This window comes from Phyllobates terribilis, unplaced genomic scaffold (genome assembly GCF_046119375.1).
Source record: "Phyllobates terribilis strain yellow unplaced genomic scaffold, ASM4611937v1 Scaffold_4__5_contigs__length_816908805, whole genome shotgun sequence".
Taxonomy (NCBI): Eukaryota; Metazoa; Chordata; class Amphibia; order Anura; family Dendrobatidae; genus Phyllobates; species Phyllobates terribilis.
In genome coordinates, this window is record NW_027362764.1 from 680,239,569 (window position 1) to 680,261,813 (window position 22,245).

General features: G+C 47.4%; 1 non-coding gene and 2 pseudogenes across 1 annotated transcript; all 3 read left to right on the top strand.

The window, feature by feature from the left end:
* The first annotated feature begins 316 nt into the window (after positions 1–316).
* Positions 317–436, top strand: LOC141268352 (5S ribosomal RNA; annotated as a pseudogene).
* Positions 437–9,401: 8,965 nt separating this feature from the next.
* On the top strand, positions 9,402–9,520 carry LOC141268214 (5S ribosomal RNA; annotated as a pseudogene).
* Positions 9,521–10,141: 621 nt separating this feature from the next.
* LOC141266940 (5S ribosomal RNA) lies at positions 10,142–10,261 on the top strand. The gene has a single exon (XR_012320959.1). It is a non-coding gene; the product is annotated as a 5S ribosomal RNA (ribosomal RNA).
* The last annotated feature ends 11,984 nt before the right edge of the window (positions 10,262–22,245 follow it).

Sequence of the window (22,245 nt, forward strand, 5' to 3'; positions counted from 1 at the left end):
GCAGCTCAAAGTCACTGGCAACCATCTCACCCTCTTCCTTCATTCACCCCTGGACGTCTCGCTCCGCCCCCAAGTTACGGGTCCAGCTTGCTCTTTCTGTCACATTACCGTGATGAAGGGTTTAGCCTGCAGGAGACCCTGCGCCGATACATTTTTGAAGACACCTGATGCGGCGGGTGAATAACTGCTAAACAAACCACACCTGTAGGGACGGCACAGACTTTGCATGGAGCCTTCGGAGCCTGCCCCGTTACGGCCAGATTGCTCGCCACCAAGCGATCCCGAGAAAGGCTGGCCGGGCGATAGATCGAGCAGCGTCTACTGGCCATACCACCTTGGATACGCCCGATCTCGTCTGATCTTGGGAGCAAAGCAGGGCTGGGCTCAGACAGTACTTGGATGGGAGACCTCCTGGGAACACCGGGTGCTGTAGACCATTTTGATGACGTTTTGCCCTACTGCCCAGCTCGGCTAGCATGGAACGGCGCCTTGCCGGACACCGACCTTAGGTAACTTAGATGATGGAAGCCCCAAGGCCTCTGAGCCAGTTGGCAGCTAAGTACGCTACCCCGCCGCCTTCACGCAGGCCTGACACCGAGCTCCTTGTCACGGCTAGGAGTGCTTATTGACTCCGCAGCTCGCCGTGTGGAAATGATGGCGTTAAAAGCACCCGGGGCCGTGAAGGGGCCAGGCTTTCAGCAGGTGCCCAGGGAAGGTTTTGGATGCCGGCCGCCTAGCGAGGGCCAGCAGAAGTAACATGTATCTCTGCAAAGAAGCTTGTGTAACCAAGCCAGACGGCTGCCAAAGAGCTAACCTCAGTGCAAGGAAGGCAAGGAAGGTGCGGAAGGAATTGGGGAGGGGGAGGGGTGATTCTTGATAGGGCCCTGAAATCATAAAACAGGCAGGAGAGTCTGATGCATGTGACTCGCCCCCTGGGCCGTGGGGCACTCGGATCCGGGCAATAGGGAGACGATGGGGGTAGTAGTGGCGACCCGGTTCCGTGGCTCAGGGTGGTCAGGCCAATGGTAGTCTGCTACGTTCTGCTAATAATGTCCGACTATGCCACCCGTGGATTGCGGTTATTAGGAACCGCTGCTGCATGCAGACCACTGGGGCTGATGAGGTGTGCAGCTAGGGTAGTGTTACTCCCCACAGGAAGAGTGCGGCCCCAGGGCAGTATAATGGATGGTGGGAGTGATGGTAGTGAGAATCCCAGTGCTGATAGTGCGGGAGGAGCAAGGAGCACACAGACAACAAGTTGCAGTCCAGGGTCTTTACTACAACAGGTAAACTGACCCATAAACAGTCCCGGCTAGGAGGGGACCTGGACGTCTGAGACCAACGGGGGAATTGGCCCTGGTCAGGGTGAGGGTGTAGGCCTACCGTTCTTTCTGCGCTCCTTCTGGCTATCTCCTCCTGATAGGGTAACAGCCCACGTTTCCGAGCTTCCGTGTATTCTCGCCTGTATGGCCTGCGACGTGGGTTCCTTTCTGCTCCCAGCCTTGTACGGCTTTACTGGTCCCTTCAGTTGTGGCAGGGCCTCCAGGCTTCTTAGGCCAAGGAATGTACAGTCCCTTGCGGACTGGTTCTCTGCTGGGGGATGTGGAATCCTTCCAGCCTCAGACACCAAAGTCTGGTAAAATTAAGTCTTTTCTCTGCCAAGACAGGCTCTCTTCGCCTCTTGTCTCTGGCTTGTGGCTCTCCTCCTGCCACACTTCCTCTTAGGTGCAATCAACTTTCTGTCCCTGCTCCACTCTGGGACACGTCTCAGAGCTGAGACAGGCAATCCAGTTCTCTCTAACCCTGCCCCCAGCACCAGCTTTTATAGGGGCAGCCTGCTCCCCCTACTGGCCTGAGACAGGAGGCATTGCATGATAATGTTCCCCTGACCAGAGAACCCCCCCCTTGCTCTCAGACACAGCTTTAATACATTTTGTGGCATCCAGGCCAGGGTGACACATTCCCCCCTAGTGAAATTTAGTACTCCGGGACTAAACAATAAACAAAGACAATATGCATAACAATAAAACATTAATAGACAGACGACGCACAAATTGAGTTCTTAAGGTCACAGTGTGGCCTGTGACCGGGTGTCCATATCACCAATACAACGGGAGCCTTAACCAGGTGGGGGTCTGTCCTACCCCAAGTCCTTCACAGTCTTAGTTCATTCCTGGGTTAGGCTCAGAATGCAGTCCATACAAGGTCCCGGTTATAAAAAGTCCATAACCTGTGAGTCCTTACGGTAGCTGCAAGAAACTGAAACACACTATTAATAAACATGCATTTAACTTGGCAAACATTTCAACATTTGGCAACAGGGTTATTTACAATCTTAGTACACTCTATATTCTCCAGCGAGCGGGTATCTGCCCCTTTGTGCTCCTGGTTGACCTCCTTAACCCACTGTCTGGTGGTGGACCAACCTGGCTTTCCCCACTAGCGTTAGGGGTACAGCTACCAGCTGGGTGTACAGGTAGGGCAGGCAGCTGTCTGCGGGGTCTTTGGCTTACCGCAGGCATGGCAGGCTCACTGTCAGCAGAGGGTTGACTCTCCTGGGCTGCTGGTACAGGCTCTTCTGCCTCTGGAACTGCTGGCTGCTGGCTCCTCTTCACCTTCCGGCTCTGGTGTTGGTTGTTGCTGGGCCGGTTGCAGGAAATGCAGGACGGGTACCACTATGGCATCATTTATGCGAGTCCAGGACTGAGGGAGCTCTCCAAGAATGGTGCTGATCATTTCTTCCTTGTCCTCTGCGGGTTTAAGGTCACTCTGATCCTCTTCTGCACTACGGAGTTGCTCGGGGCACCTTTTGAGGTGGTCTCTGGAGACGACACTAGTGGTTTCTCCTCCGTCCTTGGTGATTACGCACACCTTTGGGTTGTCGTGGTCAGACTGCAGTACGGTGTAGGGTTCCCTTTCCCACTGGTCGTCCAACTTATGTAGCCTTCTTTTTCGCTTTAGGACTTGCTCACCAGGTTCTAGGGGACCAGCAGGGGAGTGTTGATTGAAGAGTCTTTCTTGCTTCTCTCTCACCTGGGCCAGGCTCTTCTCCACACTCTCCTGTACCTTCTTGTACTGCAGTTGCCTTTCCGTATCCCAGTCCGCATCCGGGGAGGTGTCCTCAGGTATTAGGACTCCCATCTCCAGGTCTACGGGCAGCTTACCCGGTCTGGCTCGCATCAGGTAAGCCGGGGTGCAGTTGGTAGCATTCACCGGGATATTGTTGTATAGGTCTATCAGGTCCGGCAGTTTTTCTGGCCACAGGCTGCGTTCCTCCAGGGGCAACGTCTTCAGGAGATCAATGACTATATTGTTCATCTTCTCACACATCCCGTTGGTTTGTGGATGGTAAGGCGTTGTCCGAATTTTCTTACAGCCATAGAGGTTGCAGAACTCCTGGAAGATTTCAGCCTCGAACGCAGGACCCTGGTCTGTCAGGACCTGTTCCGGATACCCGTGTGGACGGCAGAAGTATTGCTGGAAGGCTCTGGCCGCTGTTTGGGCTGTCAAGTCCTTTACCGGGACCACCACTAGAAAACGGGAATAGTGGTCCACGATTGTCAGGGCATAGATGTATCCTGACCGGCTGGGAGCCAATTTGACATGGTCCAGAGCTACCAGCTCAAGAGGCTGCGTGGTGACGATGGGCCTCAAGGGTGTCTTCTGGCTGGTGCGGTCCTTCCTCCTCAGGTGACAAGGGCCACAGTCTCTGCACCATTTTTCTACAGCTCCTCTCATGCCGACCCAAAAGAACCTTCCTCTTAGTAGGAACTCCAGTTTCTTACAACCGAAGTGTCCCGCTCTGTCATGAAAAGCCCCCAGGACCATAGCTGCATCTCGCCTTGGGACCACGACTTGCCAGGTCAGCTCGTGCGTCCGGTGGTTGACAATCCTTTTGCACAACTTGCCTTCGTAGAGGAACAGCTTGCTCTTCTCCTTCCATAGCTGCTTGGCTTCCTCTGGGGCATCTGGATCTAGGCGGGCGTCTTCCCGGGTCAGCAGATCTTTCACCAGGCGGACTGCAGGGTCACTATCTTGGGTCTCAGCCCAGCTGTGGTGAGGTAGGTGATTCATCATCACAGTTGTTAGATCCTCCTCCTTCACGCGGTGAGAGTGTTGAGCGGCTCCATACCGGTGAAACGCGGGGAGTTCTACCTCCTCCAGCTCTTCTGGGTCTTCGTCACCTTCAGGTAAGTGAGGCATTCTTGATAGGGTGTCCGCGTTGGCGTTTTTTTTGCCTGCCCGGTACTTGATCACGAAGTCATAGTTGGAGAGACGGGTCATCCACCGCTGTTCCAGGGCACCCAGTCTTGCATTGTCCAGGTGTGTCAACGGGTTGTTGTCCGTGTATATGGTGAACTTTGCGGAGGCCAGGTAATGCTTGAAGCGTTCCGTCACGGCCCACACCACCGCCAAGAATTCTAGCTTGAAGGAGCTGTAATTCTCCGGGTTCCTCTCGGTGGGCCTCAGCTTCCGACTGGCGTATGCGATCACCCGTTCTCTGCCCTGTTGGTTTTGGAACAGTACGGCTCCCAGTCCCACATTACTGGCATCTGTGTGGAGAATGAAAGGCTGGCCGTAATCAGGGTAAGCCAGGATCTCATCCCCCGTGAGGGCCATCTTTAGCTGGTGGAAGGACTCCTCTTCCGGTTTATCCCACTTGAAGGGTGTCTTTTGACTTCGGGACTTAGACTGTCCGATCAGGAGGTCCTGCATAGGAGCTGCCATCTTAGTGAACCCGGGGATGAACCTTCGGTAGTAGCCTACCAACCCGAGAAACTGTCTCACCTCTTTGATGTTCGAGGGGCTTGGCCAGCTCTTGATTGCCGTGACTTTGTCAGGGTCGGGGGCCACTCCTTCCGCGCTTACCACTTGCCCTAGGTACTGGACCTTTGGTTTCAGCAGGTGACACTTCCATGGTTTCACCTTCAGGCCATAGCCTGCCAGGGCTTCGAACACCTCGGCCAGGTGCTTTAGATGGTCCTCGTAGGTCTTCGAATAGACGATCACGTCGTCCAGGTAAAGGAGGACCGTCTCGAAGTTTCGGTGCCCTAGACAGCATTCCATCAGCCGCTGGAAGGTCCCTGGTGCGTTGCAGAGCCCGAAAGGCATACAGTTGAACTCGCTCAGTCCCATCGGGGTGGTGAAGGCGGTCTTCTCCTTGTCAGCCTCTGCCACAAGAACCTGCCAGTACCCGCTAGTAATGTCCAAAGTAGAAAAGAAGTTAGCAGATTTTAGTGCGGCTAAAGACTCCTCTATTCTAGGCAGCGGGTATGCGTCTTTGTGGGTGATACGGTTGATTTGTCTATAGTCCACGCACATTCTCATGGTGCCGTCTTTCTTTTTCACCAGAACCAAGGGGGCTGCCCAGGGGCTACAGCTATCTCTAATGACCCCAGCTTCCTTCATCTCTCTTAGCATGCCCTTGGCGTTCTGATAATGTGCAGGGGGTACAGGCCTGTGTCTCTCTTTTATTGGTGGGTGGCTCCCTGTCGGGATGTGGTGTTCTATCCCCTTTACTCTGCCGAAGTCCAGCGGGTGCTTACTAAAGACTCTCTCGTACTCCTGTACCACCCGGTAGACTCCTCGTTTTTGGTGCAGGGGAGTGGAGTCAGCACCCACATGGAGTTTCTGGCACCAGTCCTCCTTTTGTTTCTGGGAGCCATTACCCTCCGCCTGAGGAGATGGAGGCAAGGGTTCCACGGCCCTGATAGCTTGGTGTTCGACAACAAACAGTTTGGCGAGTGTAGCGTACCTGGGTAAGTGTACTTCCCTCTCCCCAATGTTGATGATGCGGACGGGCACCCTCCCATGACGGACATCAACCACCCCCCGGGCTGTCAAAATGGTGGGCCTGCTGTCTGAGTACACGGGTTCTACCATGGCTTGGTAGTCTCTACCTCTCAACCCGATTGCAGTCCGACACCAGATCATCATTTCACTTTTGGGAGGCATTGAAATGGGGAATGGGTCACTCAGTCTTACGCTACCGATCTCACCACCAGACAGTTCTACCTGCTGCCGTCTCATCAGGGCTTTTATCTCCTTGTTGAGGACCCTCTGTTGGCTGGAACTAGCATTCACCGCCACCTGTTGTAGAATTACAATTACCTCTGAAAGACAATTTTCAATTATGTTAGTACCCACAGTTATTTTAGGGTGACTTTCATGACGGTCAATGTCCACAATAATCACTCCCTCTGCTGGCAGTGAAACTTTACCAATTTTAATGGTCATCTCCTTGAACCCCATCTGAGGCACGGGTAAGCCATTACTGGCGATGATGCTCAAGTTACTGTCTGGATACCGTGTGATATCAGCATCAGTCCAATACTGCTTAAAAAGTACATAAGGGATTGTGGTTACTTGCGACCCAGTATCCAGCAAGGCGCTCATGGGGATACCGTCCAGCACCACGGGTAAAACCGGGTGCCCCCCAACGTACTTATCACGCCAATTATAAGGGCCTGGTGATCTTATGCCTGGGGGTCGGCCCTCTGCCCCAGGTTGGACCCGTTTAAATTACAGTACCTGGAAATGTGTCCGGGCTGGTTGCATCGACGGCAAATGGGCTGTCCATCCTCTGCGTAGCGGTCTGTGGGCCTCCCTCGGAACGACGGGATCCTCCTCTGTCGACGCCACGGGACATCCTCCGGACTTGAAGCCAGCTCGATGGGTCTTGACGGGTCCACTTGCAACGCCTGGACGGTTCTGGTCAAAGCCGCGACGCTCCTGGTTAGCTCCTGGACTTAGTGGTGCAGGCCTTTCGACGGGGCTTGGTTCAGGGCCTGTGCATCAGCCTCCACGGAGTCCATAGAGGAGGGCGCCGCCTCCTGGTGATAGGTGATAGCAGGGCGCCGGGGGTTTATAGCGCCACTGGTTGCAGATTCACGGAGCACCCTTATGGCCCTGTCCATAAATTGGGCAAAGGTCAGGTCGGGGTTCTGAAAGAACATGAGGCGCAGTTGGGCCCTGTGGGCGCTAGACAGCAGACCTTCTATGAATTGTTCTGTTAGCAGCTTATCGGTTTCCTGCACACTGCCAGGGTCAGTTTGTTGAATAGCCCTCAAGGCTTCCTGCAGATTTAGGGCATAGTCTCTGATGCTGTCCTGTGCCCGCTGCCTACATCCATAGAACCTCATTTTAATCTCAGCGGAAGTACGTGTATCAAAGGTACCCCGCAGCCGGGCCAGGATACCCTTCACAGTCCTTTTCTCCTCAGTGGGCCATGATTTTACCTCCCTTTGGGCTGCGCCAGTTAACTGCCCTGTCAATATGCTGACCTTCTGCTCCTCTGTCAGGGGGTAAACCTGGAACAAACTGTATAGCCTTTCCTTAAAGTCAGTTAGGGCATGGGGCTCCCCTGAGTATTTGGGCAGCCAGGCCGCTCCAGGGATGTAGGGCAGGGAAAAGGGCATCACTGCTGCTGCAGCTGAGTTGGTGGTAGAGGGTGCCTCTGTGTCTGACATCTTCCTCCCCCCTAGTTAAGTGTGGCCTACCTTCCGGCGATCCTCTTCTGTAGGCCGCGGCTCCGCTGCTGCTGCTATGGACGAGGACCTGGCGTCGCGTCCTAATGACGTCAGCGTTGCTCTCTCTCCCTTCCAGGACCTTGCGCAGCGTCGGAGCGTGGGGCGGAGCTTCGGATCTCGTGCGGTTTTGACGTCCACGCCCCTCTTCTTCCCGCGTGGCGTCCTGAAGATGGCGTCCGATGGCGGGAAGCAGCTGCGGATGGCGGGAAGAAGGCAGAAGACGGCGGGAAACGGTCCAAGATGGCGTCCGATGGCGGGAATCGGCTCCGGATGGCGGGAAACTTCGCCACAGGTAAGTTTACAAAAGTCTTTTTCAGGCACGCAGTACCTGGTGGTTGCGGGCACGAAATCCTGCCGACTACGCCAAAGCTGACTCGCCCCCTGGGCCGTGGGGCACTCGGATCCGGGCAATAGGGAGACGATGGGGGTAGTAGTGGCGACCCGGTTCCGTGGCTCAGGGTGGTCAGGCCAATGGTAGTCTGCTACGTTCTGCTGATAATGTCCGACAACGCCACCCGTGGATTGCGGTTATTAGGAACCGCCGCTGCATGCAGACCGCTGGGGCTGATGAGGTGTGCAGCTAGGGTAGTATGACTCCCCACGGGAAGAGTGCGGCCCCAGGGCAGTATAATGGATGGTGGGAGTGATGGTAGTGAGAATCCCAGTGCTGATAGTGCGGGAGGAGCAAGGAGCACACAGACAACAAGTTGCAGTCCAGGGTCTTTACTACAACAGGTAAACTGACCCATAAACAGTCCCGGCTAGGAGGGGACCTGGACGTCTGAAAGCAACGGGGAAATTGGCCCTGGTCAGGGTGAGGGTGTAGGCCTACCGTGCTTTCTGCGCTCCTTCTGGCTATCTCCTCCTGATTGGGTAACAGCCCACGTTTCCGAGCTCTCCGTGTATTCTCGCCTGTATGGCCTGCGACGTGGGTTCCTTTCTGCTCCCAGCCTTGTACGGCTTTACTGGTCCCTTCAGTTGTGGCAGGGCCTCCAGGCTTCTTAGGCCAAGGAATGTATAGTCCCTTGCGGACTGGTTCTCTGCTGGGGGATGTGGAATCCGTCCAGCCTCAGACACCAAAGTCTGGTAAAATAAAGTCTTTTCTCTGCCAAGACAGGCTCTCTTCGCCTCTTGTCTCTGGCTTGTGGCTCTTCTCCTGCCACACTTCCTCTTAGGTGCAATCAACTTTCTGTCCCTGCTCCACTCTGGGACACGTCTCAGAGCTGAGACAGGCAATCCAGTTCTCTCTAACCCTGCCCCCAGCACCAGCTTTTATAGGGGCAGCCTGCTCCCCCTACTGGCCTGAGACAGGAGGCATTGCATGCTAATGTTCCCCTGTCAAGAGAACCTCCCCCTTGCTCTCAGACACAGCTTTAATACATTTTGTGGCATACAGGCCAGGCTGAGACATATGGTGACGGAGAGGTTGCAGGGGCAGATAGGGGGTGTTGTCACGTGCGAGCACGTGTGCATGCTGGCTTGTGTGTGAGAGTGCGCTTCCTAGGTGTGGCGCGCTGCAGACAGTCAAAGGGATTGTTCCCTTTCATTAAAAGTTAATCCCCGGCTGCAGCCTATTAGAAAGCATCTAACCGCGCTCTACTCACCCTACCCGGGTCTACCGGTGAGTCTCGCCTCTGCTCCCGGCCTGTGGCATTGGCCGTGAAGCTGACGTTCCGTCGACAGCGCTGCAGCCGATCAGTGAGCTCAGCGGCTCTGAGTGGGGCGTTGTATCTACAAGACCTTTTAAGGAAGCCAGCAAAAAAATTGAAGAGAAGGGAAAGCACAAAAGGACCTGGTCTTGCTGAGCACTGGAAACTGCAGCCGGCAGCCAGACGTCAAAGTAGAAAAGCAGCAAGTGAGAGACTAGTCTCTGCCTATGGTCACACCACCATGAACACACCCAATCTTGTCTGATCTCAAAAGCTAAGCAGGGTTGGGCCTGGTTAGTACTTGGATGGGAGACCACCTGGGAATACTAGGTGCTGTAGGCTTTTGCTTTTTCCTTCCTTCCACCAGCAGGGGGCACTCTCTTCTATGCCTTTTTTCCATTCCCTTTCACAAGTGCACACATTCATTCTCTTTTCTTTTTTTCATTTGCTTTCTCTCTTGCGTTATTTCATCTCTGCAAAATACCAGCATCCTTCTGATCACCGTGGGCCTCCAGCATTGTTGCTTCTTTTCTTTTAATACTAGGCTCCTTTTCACCAGGACCAGCATCTCCCCCGTGGCTGGAGGCAACCACCGGTAACCCCAAGCAGAAGACCTTTGCAGGCAACACGACCCTCCCCCCTGAAGAGCAGCTCAAAGTCACTGGCAACCATCTCACCCTCTTCCTTCATTCACCCCTGGACGTCTCGCTCCGCCCCCAAGTTACGGGTCCAGCTTGCTCTTTCTGTCACATTACCGCGATGAAGGGTTTAGCCTGCAGGAGACCCTGCGCCAAGCCATTTTTGAAGACACCTGATGCGGCGGGTGAATCACTGCTAAACAAACCACACCTGTAGGGATGGCACAGACTTTGCATGGACCCTTCGGAGCCCGCCCCGTCACGGCCAGATTGCTCGCCACCAAGCGATCCTGAGAAAGGCTGGCCGGGCGATGGATTGAGCAGCTTCTACTGGCCATACCACCTTGGATACGCCTGATCTCATCTGATCTCAGAAGCAAAGCAGGGCTGGGCTTGGACAGTACTTGGATGGGAGACCTCCTGGGAATACCGGGTGCTGTAGACTATTTTGATGATATTTTTACCTGCTGCCCAGCTCGGCTAGCATGGAACGGCGCCTTGCCGGACACCGACCCAAAGTAACTTAGATGATGGAAGCCCCAAGGCCTCTGAGCCAGTTGGCAGTTAAGTACGCTACCCCGCCGTCTTCACGCAGGCCTGACACCGAGCTCCTTGCCACGGCTAGGAGTGCTTATTGACTCCGCAGCTCGCCGTGTGGAAATGATGGCGTTAAAAGCACCCGGGGCCGTGAAGGGGCCAGGCTTTCAGCAGGTGCTCAGGGAAGGTTTTGGATGCCGGTCGCCTAGCGAGGGCCAGCAGAAGTAACATGTTTCTCTGCAAAGAAGCTTGTGTAACCAAGCCAGACGGCTGACAAAGAGCTAACCTCAGTGCAAGGAAGGCAAGGAAGGTGCGGAAGGAATTGGGGAGTGGGGGGGTGATTCCTGCTAGGGCCCTGAAATCATAAAACAGGCAGGAGAGTCTGACGCATGGTGATGGAGAGGTTGTAGGGGCAGATAGGGGGTGTTGTCACGTGCGAGCACGTGTGCATGCTGGCTTGTGTGTGAGAGTGCACTTCCTAGGTGTGGCGCGCTGCAGACAGTCAAAGGGATTGTTCCCTTTCATTAAAAGTTAATCCCCGGCTGCAGCCTAATAGAAAGCAACTAACTGCGCTCTACTCACCCTACCCGGGTCTACCGGTGAGTCTCGCCTCTGCTCCCGGCCTGTGGCATTGGCCGTGAAGCTGACGTTCCGTCGACAGCGCTGCAGCCGATCAGTGAGCTCAGTGGCTCTGAGTGGGGCGTTGTGTCTACAAGACCTTTTAAGGAAGCCAGCAAAAAAATTGAAGAGAAGGGAAAGCACAAAAGGACCTGGTCTTGCTGAGCACTGGAAAGGGCAGCCGGCAGCCAGACGTCAAAGTAGAAAAGCAGCAAGTGAGAGGCTTGTCTCTGCCTACGGCCACACCACCCTGAACACGTCCGATCTCATCTGATCTTGGAAGCTAAGCAGGGTCAGGCCTGGTTAGTGCTTGGATGGGAGACTGTAAAATAATACTCTACCTGTATTATTTTCTACTGAGGACTTCTCAAAGTATCAATATCACGATATTCTTATAAAAAAATGTATCTATTTATTCTTGGATTGTCCATTAAAAAGAATCAGATTGCAGCAGGTACATACAATAATTAGTTATAAAGTAATTGTCCATTTGTCCATAATTAGCTTAATTGTTGAGATTCACCCATCTTTCCTTGGATCCTGGCTGGTAAATCATGTCTTTGTCCAGCATGTGTCCAGGCCTACATGTCATCTGCTTCTCAGCATGAAGATTCTGTGTCTTGTGGGGTGGGCAGAGCAAGAGAGCCCCCCCTTTCTGTACCATGGGCTTTTATAGCCAGTCGTATGGACACCTGTTCTACATATGGTAGTGAACCAAAAATACACACACAAATAGCGCATGTCAACTAGACACGATGGCTGAGGCATAGAACTCAGAAAAATGATTATCGATTAACATTCCAAATGAATTTCCATAATTAACCATTTAACATTTCCCTCTTTTTTGAGAATAAAAGGACTTTAACTGAAATTTCTCAAAAGAAGATACATTCATCAATCATTTTTTCTTTCCTTCTTCCTTGGCAATATCATTAAATTTCTCTAATAATAATAGTAATAATAGTATCAATATCGGATTATTGTTATATAATAATGTGAATTCATGTTATGGTAAGCCGTGACTAATATTCATTTAATATGTATAATTATACTTCCCTATATCTAAATTGAAGCAATCGCGGGTTCAATCGTCATCATCTGATGTCATCGGGTCGTCGTCTCGTCTTCTTCTTGGTTCTTTTATAACACAGTCTTTAGATGAAAACTCCTTTGAAATAAATTACAGCATGTAGATATTGTACAGTCCATAAACTGTACTCTTTATTAGAAAGATCATGTGTGTCAGTTGATAAGAAAACAAAGTCCATGGATGAAATGTAGCTTTAATATCTGTGCAGTGTCACCTGGACTTACGTTGGATCGTGTTTGGAATCTTCCGTGTGTCCACACTGGTCTCGTGTCACTTTTGGAACAGATGTGACGTCTTTGGTCAGTAAAGCAATGGTTAACTTGACACTTTCCTGCTTTATATAGCACCATAACCAGTACTCAGTCCTTTATATACAGGACACATATGCCAGGTATTACCTGTTCACCAGCTTTCATTGAAGCGTTGCAGGTGATAAGAAACCACTGGAACGTGATGAAACTTAAACACAACACAGTACATATAGGATCATCGTCCTCTGCCGTCCTGGTGATCAGTGGTGTGAATTGTATTGTATGTAATGGACACAGTCTATTATAACACTCAGCAGTCACACCTGTTACCTTCTGAGACGTCCGGATATCAGTTGCTTCTTCTTGTAACTTTTGAGAATCTCTTTGATTTATAAAAATTAAAAGTCTTTATTAAGATAGAATTCATAATTGCGATGTCTTGATTGAAGTCTTCATTCCCTAATCTGATACCAAATCTGGCAGTTTTTCCTAACCTATAATATCACAGCGTACCATAGCAATCAGTAATATCCATCTAATTATTATCAAAATATTAAAATAAATTATGTTTGGAATAATAAACAATAATAGATAATAATTCATTATCAATCAAGTTCTCCATATGATAGAACATTTTTATGTCATAGGTGTAATTACCTTTTCCAACCCATAGGTGTCAGTGTATTTTGAAAAAACAAGTTTTTATATCTTTATTAAACCAATAATATCAAAGAATGTATACTCCTGAACCAAAATGAATAAATATATGAATGTATGAATGAATGAATGAATGAATAAATGAATGAATGAATTGTTGTGTTTACTCAGAAAATGTAAACATTTTTTTCTTTAGCAATATATATTTAATGAAGCAATACTCTTGTATTAGACATTACTTTATTAAATATGAATGTGTTTTCTCAATTGAGATATTGAACTCAAATAAAATCAAATGAGAATTAAAAAATGAAAAAATAGAAAAATAAGAAGTATAAAGTAAGAATAAAATTTTAAAAATGAAAAATAAAATTAAGAGTAAAAATAAGAATAAAAATAAAAATAAGGCCTTTAAATTTTAATGACAAATGCAGAGTAATTATATTCTCCATAAAAAATACCCTTATATCTCCATTATCTGGATGATTTCATATTTGTCATAAACTTGTACCACCAAAAAATATTAAATTATGCAACTTTGCATGTAATACCCTTCTTAATTATACCATAGTACCTTATTGTTATTTCTTCTTTATTAAAATGTGAGGAAAATAAGTATTGATCAAAAGTGATTATGTAATCAGGATCAAAAACACATTTTCCCCCTTCACACAAAAATATTATTTTATAAAATTTATGTATATATCAGAACCAAATTAAAAATAATTATTCTTCTAGAAATATTGTGCATAAATTTCATATCGATGAGTAGCATAGATTTGACTAAAGAGAGGTGTGTACCTATTTAGGTAACCATTAAAAATAATATTATAGTTATTCAAGAATATTATCATGTGGAATATTATTCTAAATATAAATTTGCTTTGTAAACCATTTTGATGTGTGGTTGCCCTTATCCACTATTAGTTAAATCAAGAAATAATAATTATTAAAGAAATATAGAAATATATATATGTAGATACATTGCCTACAAGTAGTATTCAACCCCCTGCAGATTTAGCTGGTTTGATAAGATGCAAATAAGTTAGAGCCTTCAAACTGCAAACGAGAGTAGGTTTTATGAACAGAAGCATAAATCTTACAAACCAAAAAGTTATGTTGCTCAGTTGAATTTTATTAAATTTTAAACATAAAAGTGTGGGTCAATTATTATTCAACCTCTATGTTTAATATTTTGTGGAATAACCCTTGTTTGCAATTACAGCTAATAATAGTCTTTTATAAGACCTGATCAGGCCGGCACAGGTCTGTGGAGTTATCTCGGCCCACTCCTCCATGCAGATCTTCTCCAAATTATCTAGGTTCTTTGGGTGTCTCATGTGGACTTTATTCTTGAGCTCCTTCCACAAGTTTTCAATTGGGTTAAGGTCAGGAGACTGACTAGGCCACTCTAACACCTTGACTTTTTCCCTCTTGAACCAGGCCTTGGTTTTCTTGGCTGTGTGCTTTGGGTCGTTGTCTTGTTGGAAGATGAAATTACGATCCATCTTAAGATCCTTGATGGAGGAGCGGAGGTTCTTGGCCAAAATCTCCAGGTAGGCCGTGCTATCCATCTTCCCATGGATGCGGACCAGATGGCCAGGCCCCTTGGCAGAGAAACAGCCCCACAGCATGATGCTGCCACCACCATGCTTGACTGTAGGGATGGTATTCTTGGGGTCGTATGCAGTGCCATCCAGTCTCCAAACGTCACGTGTGTGGTTGGCACCAAAGATCTCGATCTTGGTCTCATCAGACCATAGAACCTTGAACCAGTCTGTCTCAGAGTCCTCCAAGTGATCATGAGCAAACTGTAGACGAGCCTTGACATGACGCTTTGAAAGTAAAGGTACCTTACGGGCTCGTCTGGAACGGAGACCATTGCGGTGGCGTACGTTACTTATGGTATTGACTGAAACCAATGTCCCCACCGCCATGAGATCTTCCCAGAGCTCCTTCCTTGTTGTCCTTGGGTTAGCCTTGGCTCTTCGGACAAGCCTGGCCTCGGCACGGAAGGACACTTTCAAAGGCTGTCCAGGCCGTGGAAGGCTAACAGTAGTTCCATAAGCCTTCCACTTACGGATGATGCTCCCAACAGTGGAGACAGGTAGGCCCAACTCCTTGGAAAGGGTTTTGTACCCCTTGCCAGCCTTGTGACCCTCCACGATCTTGTCTCTGATGGCCTTGGAATGCTCTTTTGTCTTTCCCATGTTGACCATGTCTGAGTGCTGTTCACAAGTTTGGGGAGGGTCTTAAATAGTCAGAAAAGGCTGGCAAAAGAGATCTTTAATCCACACATGTGAAGCTCATTATTCTTGGTGCCTGAACTACTTCTTAATACTTTAGAGGGAACAAACAGAATTCTTGTGGTTTGAGGGGTTGAATAATAAATGACACTCTGAATTAACTTTTAACGTTTTAAAAAAAACAAAAAAACAAAAAAAAAGTTGCCGCAGTGCATTTCCCACTTCCAGGCTGATCTACAGTACAAATGTCACAATGCCAAGTTAATTCCGCATGTGTCAACCACCTAAATCTGCAGGGGGTTGAATACTACTTGTAGGCACTGTAATACCTAATTATGTATTATAATTTCCTCAGAATTAAATATATTTTTGTGAATTCACATAAAGAAACATTTTTTTTTTCAAACATACAAACATACGAGGCCTCTGTCACATCAATCACACTTAGCAGCTGCTGATTTACTCATCTGTCACCTTCATTCTGACATTCACAGATCTGTTCAACTCAAACATTCCACATATGAAGTTTTAGATATATATATATATTTAACCCAAAATTGTTGTATCCCAATTTATTAATGCGCATTGCCATATCAATTGAATATCTTTATATTTATATACTGGATTTTGGCTGTTGGAGCTGAAAAGAGGACATCGGTAAACCAGGGGAGGAGTCCTGAGGAGATAATTTGCATATTCCCACTGCATTTTGGGGTAAGTGAAGAGTTTCCGCGAGCTCAAAGAACACTGGATTTTGGCTGTTGGAGCTGAAAAGAGGACATCGGTAAACCAGGGGAGGAGTCCTGAGGAGATAATTTGCATATTCCCACTGCATTTTGGGGTAAGTGAAGAGTCTCTGCGAGCTCAAAGAACACTGGATTTTGGCTGTTGGAGCTGAAAAGAGGACATCGGTAAACCAGGGGAGGAGTCCTGAGGATATAATTTGCATATTCCCACTGCATTTTTGGGTAAGTGAAGAGTCTCCGCGAGCTCAAAGAACACTGGATTTTGGCTGTTGGAGCTGAAAAGAGGACATCGGTAAACCAGGGGAGGAGTCCTGAGGAGATAATTTGCATATTCCCACTGTATTTTGGGGTAAGTGTAGAGTCTCTGCGAGCTCAAAGAACACTGGATTTTGGCTGTTGGAGCTGAAAAGAGGACATCGGTAAACCAGGGGAGGAGTCCTGAGGAGATAATTTGCATATTCCCACTGCATTTTGGGGTAAGTGAAGAGTCTCTGCGAGCTCAAAGAACACTGGATTTTGGCTGTTGGAGCTGAAAAGAGGACATCGGTAAACCAGGGGAGGAGTCCTGAGGAGATAATTTGCATATTCCCACTGCATTTTGGGGTAAGTGAAGAGTCTCCGCGAGCTCAAAGAACACTGGATTTTGGCTGTTGGAGCTGAAAAGAGGACATCGGTAAACCAGGGGAGGAGTCCTGAGGAGCTAATTTGCATATTCCCACTGCATTTTGGGGTAAGTAAAGAGTCTCCGCGAGCTCAAAGAACACTGGATTTTGGCTGTTGGAGCTGAAAAGAGGACATCGGTAAAGCTTTTTTTTTATGCTTTTTTCACTGTTTTCAGAACATTAACAATAAGAACATGGAAGAGTCCAGGAGCCATTTGGGGAGCTGCATATCCTGCTACATGTTCACAGACTTGCCAGTGGAAAAGCCAAACTTCACATGCCAGAAATGCAAGCTTGTGTCCCTGTTGGAGGAAAAGTTGCGAAATCTAGAAGAGAGGTTAACTACCTTGAAAATCATTAAGGAAGGTGAAGAGTTCTTAGACAGAGCAGAATTATCTCTTCATGATTCAGAAAGAGAAGAAATTCGAACTGCACCTGACGAAACAGAGGAATGGAAGCATGTGACCAACAGAAGCAGGAGGATCGAGAGGCAGTCAGCACCCATACTGCTCAGGAACCAGTACCAGGCTCTCATGCAGGAGAACCATGAAAAAATACAGCAAAATAAGACTTTGCCAGCAATGAATAACCTTGTAAGCCCTCAGAATCCTCCTGGATGGAAAAAGAAGAATGTTGTGAAGAAAAAACGGAGAGTGGTGGTCATGGGGGATTCCCTGTTAAGAGGAACAGAGGCCGCTATCTGCAGACCAGACATAACCTCAAGAGAAATGCGCTGTCTTCCAGGAGCAAAAATTAAAGATGTGTCTGACAGGATATCAAGATTCTTCAGACCTACAGATCACTACCCATTCCTGCTACTACATGTGGGGACAAATGACACCGCAAGAAAGGACCTGGAAACCATCTGCAGTGACTTTGAAGACTTAGGCAAGAAAGTGAAAGAATTGGGAGCGCAGGTGGTCTTCTCATCCATCCTCCCAGTGGATGGCCATGGAACAATGAGGTGGAATAAGATTCTACAGGTGAACAACTGGCTACGTCGATGGTGCCGTCAACAAGGATTTGGATTTCTGGATCACGGAATGAATTACCTATACGATGGACTACTTGCTAGAGATGGGGTGCACCTTACGAAGACTGGAAAACATGTATTTGGAAGTCGCCTTGCTACACTCATCAGAAGAGCTTTAAACTAGAACAATGTGGGAAGGGAAGCAAAAGGCCAGAAAAAGCCATACAGCTGACAAATACTATTGAGATCTCTGCTACTGGAACTGGAAAGGAAGAACAAAGACAAAACAATTTAAATAATAAAAATATGGGAGGAAGAGAAACCAATCACAAACTAAAATGTTTTTATACAAATGCACAAAGCATGGGCAACAAACAAGGAGAATTGGAACTACTAACGCAGGAAAAGGAATATGATGTCATTGGAATCACTGAAACTTGGTGGGACGATACACATGATTGGAATAAAAGGCTAAAAGGATACAACTTATTTGCAAGAAACAGACTTGATAAACGAGGAGGAGGTGTTGCATTGTATGTTAGAAAAGCGTATATCTGCACAGAGATTGAAGCTTCAGAGACTGGGAGTTCTGTGGAAACTGTTTGGGTAAGAATACAAGGAGAGAACAACGGAAAGGACACCATTGTAGGCATTTACTACAGGCCACCTGGGCAAGCTGAAGATATGGATGAACTCTTTATGTATCAAATGACCAAGTTCTTCAAAAAATATGACGTAGTGGTCATGGGAGATTTCAACTATCCAGACATTTGTTGGGAATCTCTGTCAAGTAAAACTAACAGGTCAAGCAAATTCTTATCCTCTCTTGCTGACAACTTTATCTTGTAGGGGAGAAAACAAGGGGATCTGCTACTTTGGATCTAATCCTTATAAACAGGGAGGAAATGGTTGAGGAGGTAAAGGTGGCTGGGACCCTAGGAGGCAGCGATCATGCTATTATAGAATTTTGGATAACTAGAGGAGGAAGACATGTGAAGACTCAAACTTCAAGGTTAGATTTTAGAAAGGCAGATTTTAAGAGAATCAGAAAGAGAATAGGAGGGATCCAATGGCTGGATGTCCTTAAGGACAAAAATGTCCAGGAAGGATGGGAAATTTTTAAAAATGAGATTCTCAAAGCACAATCGTTAACAATCCCGAAAAGTAGGAAGAATGGGAAGCATTTAAGGAAACCAGGATGGATGTGTTAGAACCTTGCTGTTAGTTTTTTTTTTCCTTTGCTGGTCACATGACCTTGTTGGCCTACTTAATCCTGCTCCGCCCTTCTGGCTTTGCTGGACTTCATTGTATATCTACTTTCTAGCTAGCCTGTGCTCTGTGTCTTGCTCTGTTAGTTTGCTTGGTCTACGGACCTCTATGTTCTTTATATTTTGTTTGTTCGTCTGTCTGCTACTATTTCTGTTAGGAGGTGTCCCATATTCCTCCCAGTCCTTAGTACTTGTAGGGATTCCTCCCCCACATCTATAGGTCTTCGTACAGACTAGCTTAGGACTTTAGCAGGTCTGATCGCAGGATCAGGTTCCCTGTTACATCGTAGGGATTCAGCTGAGTCCTATAGTAGGGACAGATCTCCTCTCTTTCCTTAGCTCTGGTAGCAGAACATAACAGTAAGTCCAGCCAGCAAATTCTCTAAGGAAAGATTTTTTTTGTTCCATCATGGTGTCGGTTCAGGATTTGGCTAAACACCTGCAGGGACTCTCTCTGGAAGTGGCCGAGCTCCGTCAGCACGTGAGTAACTGTTCTGGAGCACATTTCTTGGAGCCTAAGGTATGTTTGCCGGATTTATTTTTTGGTGAACATCGAGAATTTTTTTCATTTAAAAATGCTTGCTTATTGTATTTTCGTTTGAGACCCAAGTCCTCTGGGGATGAATCCCAGCGCGTAGGGTTCATAATGTCACTTTTGCGCAAAGAGCCTCAGGAGTGGGCCTTTTCTTTGCAACCTAGTGATACATGCTTCAGATCAGTGGATAGTTTTTTTTCTGCTTTAGGACTATTATATGATGATCCTGACCGTGTCGCATCAGCTGAGACTGAGTTGAGACGTTTAAAACAAGGATCAGGTAATGTCGAAAAATATTGTACACATTTTCGTCGTTGGTCCACTCAAACAGGGTGGAACGATTCTGCTCTGAAAAGTCTATTTCTTGCTGGGCTCAGTGAAAGGGTTAAAGACCTGCCAATTGCTTATCCTACACCTGAGGATTTGCAACAGGCTATGCAATTAGCTATACGGGTGGATAGAAGACTGCGTGCTAGGGTTAATGAGAGCAAATCCTCTGCTATGTCAGTTTCTGGTTATGAGAATGTGTGTACTAACAGTGGTGAACCGATGGAGATTGGATCGGTGGCACCTCGCTCTCAAGAAAAAGACCGTCGTTTTTCGAAAGGCTTGTGTTTCTATTGCGGAAAATCTGGTCATTTGATTAAAGGCTGTGAGCTTCGTATGAAGAAAGAAAAAAAAATGGTCAGTCACGCCCGTATTGCCTGTTTAAATTCCAAGGGTGTATTTTTAGCTGCTTCCACGATTGCTCAGGAAAAATTAATGGAATTTCGGGTGTTTGTTGATTGCGGGTCTACACTGCATGTAATTGATGGGGGATTCGTGGAAAAACTCAATTTAAAACCTGAACCTTTAACATCCCCCATTGCTGTGGTTTCTGTGGATGGTTCCCCTTTGAAGAATATTACTCTCAAGGTCTGTGAATTTCCTCTCACTATTAATGGTGTTCACCATGAGAAATTGGATTTGGTAGTGTTGAATAACTTGCCTTCTCCAGTAATATTGGGTTTGCCCTGGTTAAAATTTCACAATCCTGTACTGGATTGGTCTACCAGTGAAATTAAATCCTGGAGCCATAAATGTTATGACAAGTGTTGTAACGGGCGTATTGCAGCTTTGGATAGGGGAGAATTACCTGTTCCTATTCAGGATTTTTGGAGAGTTTTTTCTGAGAAAGATTCGCAGGTTTTGCCTCCCCATAGAGACTATGATTGTTCTATTGAATTTGTCCCTGGAGCGACTCTTCCTAAAAGTCGTTTATTTAACCTTACTATTCCTGAGAGGAAGGCTTTGGAGGAATACATACAGACAAGTTTGGCCGCCGGTCACATTAGGCCCTCTAAGTCTCCTGTGGCGGTTGGATTTTTTTTTGTAAAAAAAAAGGACGGCGGTTTACGTCCTTGTCTGGATTTTCGTGAGATTAACAAAATTACGGTACGCAATCCTTACCCACTGCCATTGATTCCTGATCTGTTTAACCAGTTATTGGGGGCCAAGTGGTTCTCTAAAATTGACCTTAAGGGGGCATACAATCTGTTGCGCATGAAGGAGGGTGATGAATGGAAGACTGCTTTTAACACTCCTGTGGGTCATTTTGAGAATCTGGTTATGCCTTTTGGTCTTACTAATGCTCCTGCATTTTTTCAGAATCTGATTAATGACATCCTTAGACCTTTGATCGGTAAAAATGTGGTTGTGTATTTGGATGACATTTTGATTTATTCGCCAGATCTGGAGTCTCATTGGCGGAGCGTGCGTGAGGTATTACAGTTATTAATGGACAATTCGCTTTTTGCTAAGCTGGAGAAATGTGAGTTCGCTGTACAGAGAATTAGTTTTTTGGGCTACATTATCTCCAGCAAAGGTTTTGAGATGGATCCGGTTAAGGTTCAGGCTGTGCAGGAATGGCCTAGGCCTATTGGTTTGAAATCGATACAGAGGTTTTTGGGTTTCGCCAATTACTATAGAAAATTCATAAAAAATTTTTCTAGTATTGTCAAACCTCTGACTGATCTCACCAGGAAAGGTGCTGATGCGGTTCAGTGGTCTTCTGAGGCCATTGAAGCTTTTGTGTATCTCAAGGAGAGGTTCACCTCTGCTCCCATCCTTATGCAGCCTGATGTTACTAGGCCGTTTTTGGTTGAGGTTGATGCTTCCTCTGTGGGGGTTGGCGCAGTATTGTCTCAGGATAACGGGGATGGATTACATCCCTGTGCCTTTTTTTCAAAAAAATTTTCGGAGACTGAATTGAATTACGATATTGGTAATCGGGAATTATTGGCTATTAAAATCGCATTTAAACACTGGCGCCACTTCTTGGAAGGTGCGGAATTTCCCGTTCAGGTTCTTACGGATCATAAAAATCTGATATATCTTGACGCTGCCAAGCGCCTGAATGCCCGTCAGGCTAGGTGGGCACTGTTTTTCTCGCGGTTTAATTTCTCCGTTACTTACATCCCTGGTACTAAGAATGTTAAGGCGGATGCCTTGTCTCGCAGTTTTTCTCCCATAGTCGGTGCTGAGAAAGAGGAAAACATTTTACAAGAAGGTGTTGTGATAGCTGCTTTAGACTCCGTTTTGGAAGATGAGAATCTTAAAGCTCAGGAGAATGCCCCATCTAACACTCCTCATGGGAGGTTGTTTGTGCCTGGGACCTTTAGGAGAGATTTGTTTGTTGAGTGTCACGAATCTCGGTTGGCAGGTCATCCCGGAATCTCTGAGACCAAGAGACTGGTGGGTCGCAGTTTTTGGTGGCCTGGATGGCAGAAGGAAGTCATTAAGTGGGTACGCCAATGTACTGTATGTGCTAGATCTAAGTCCTCACATACTCCTGCTGCGGGGTTGCT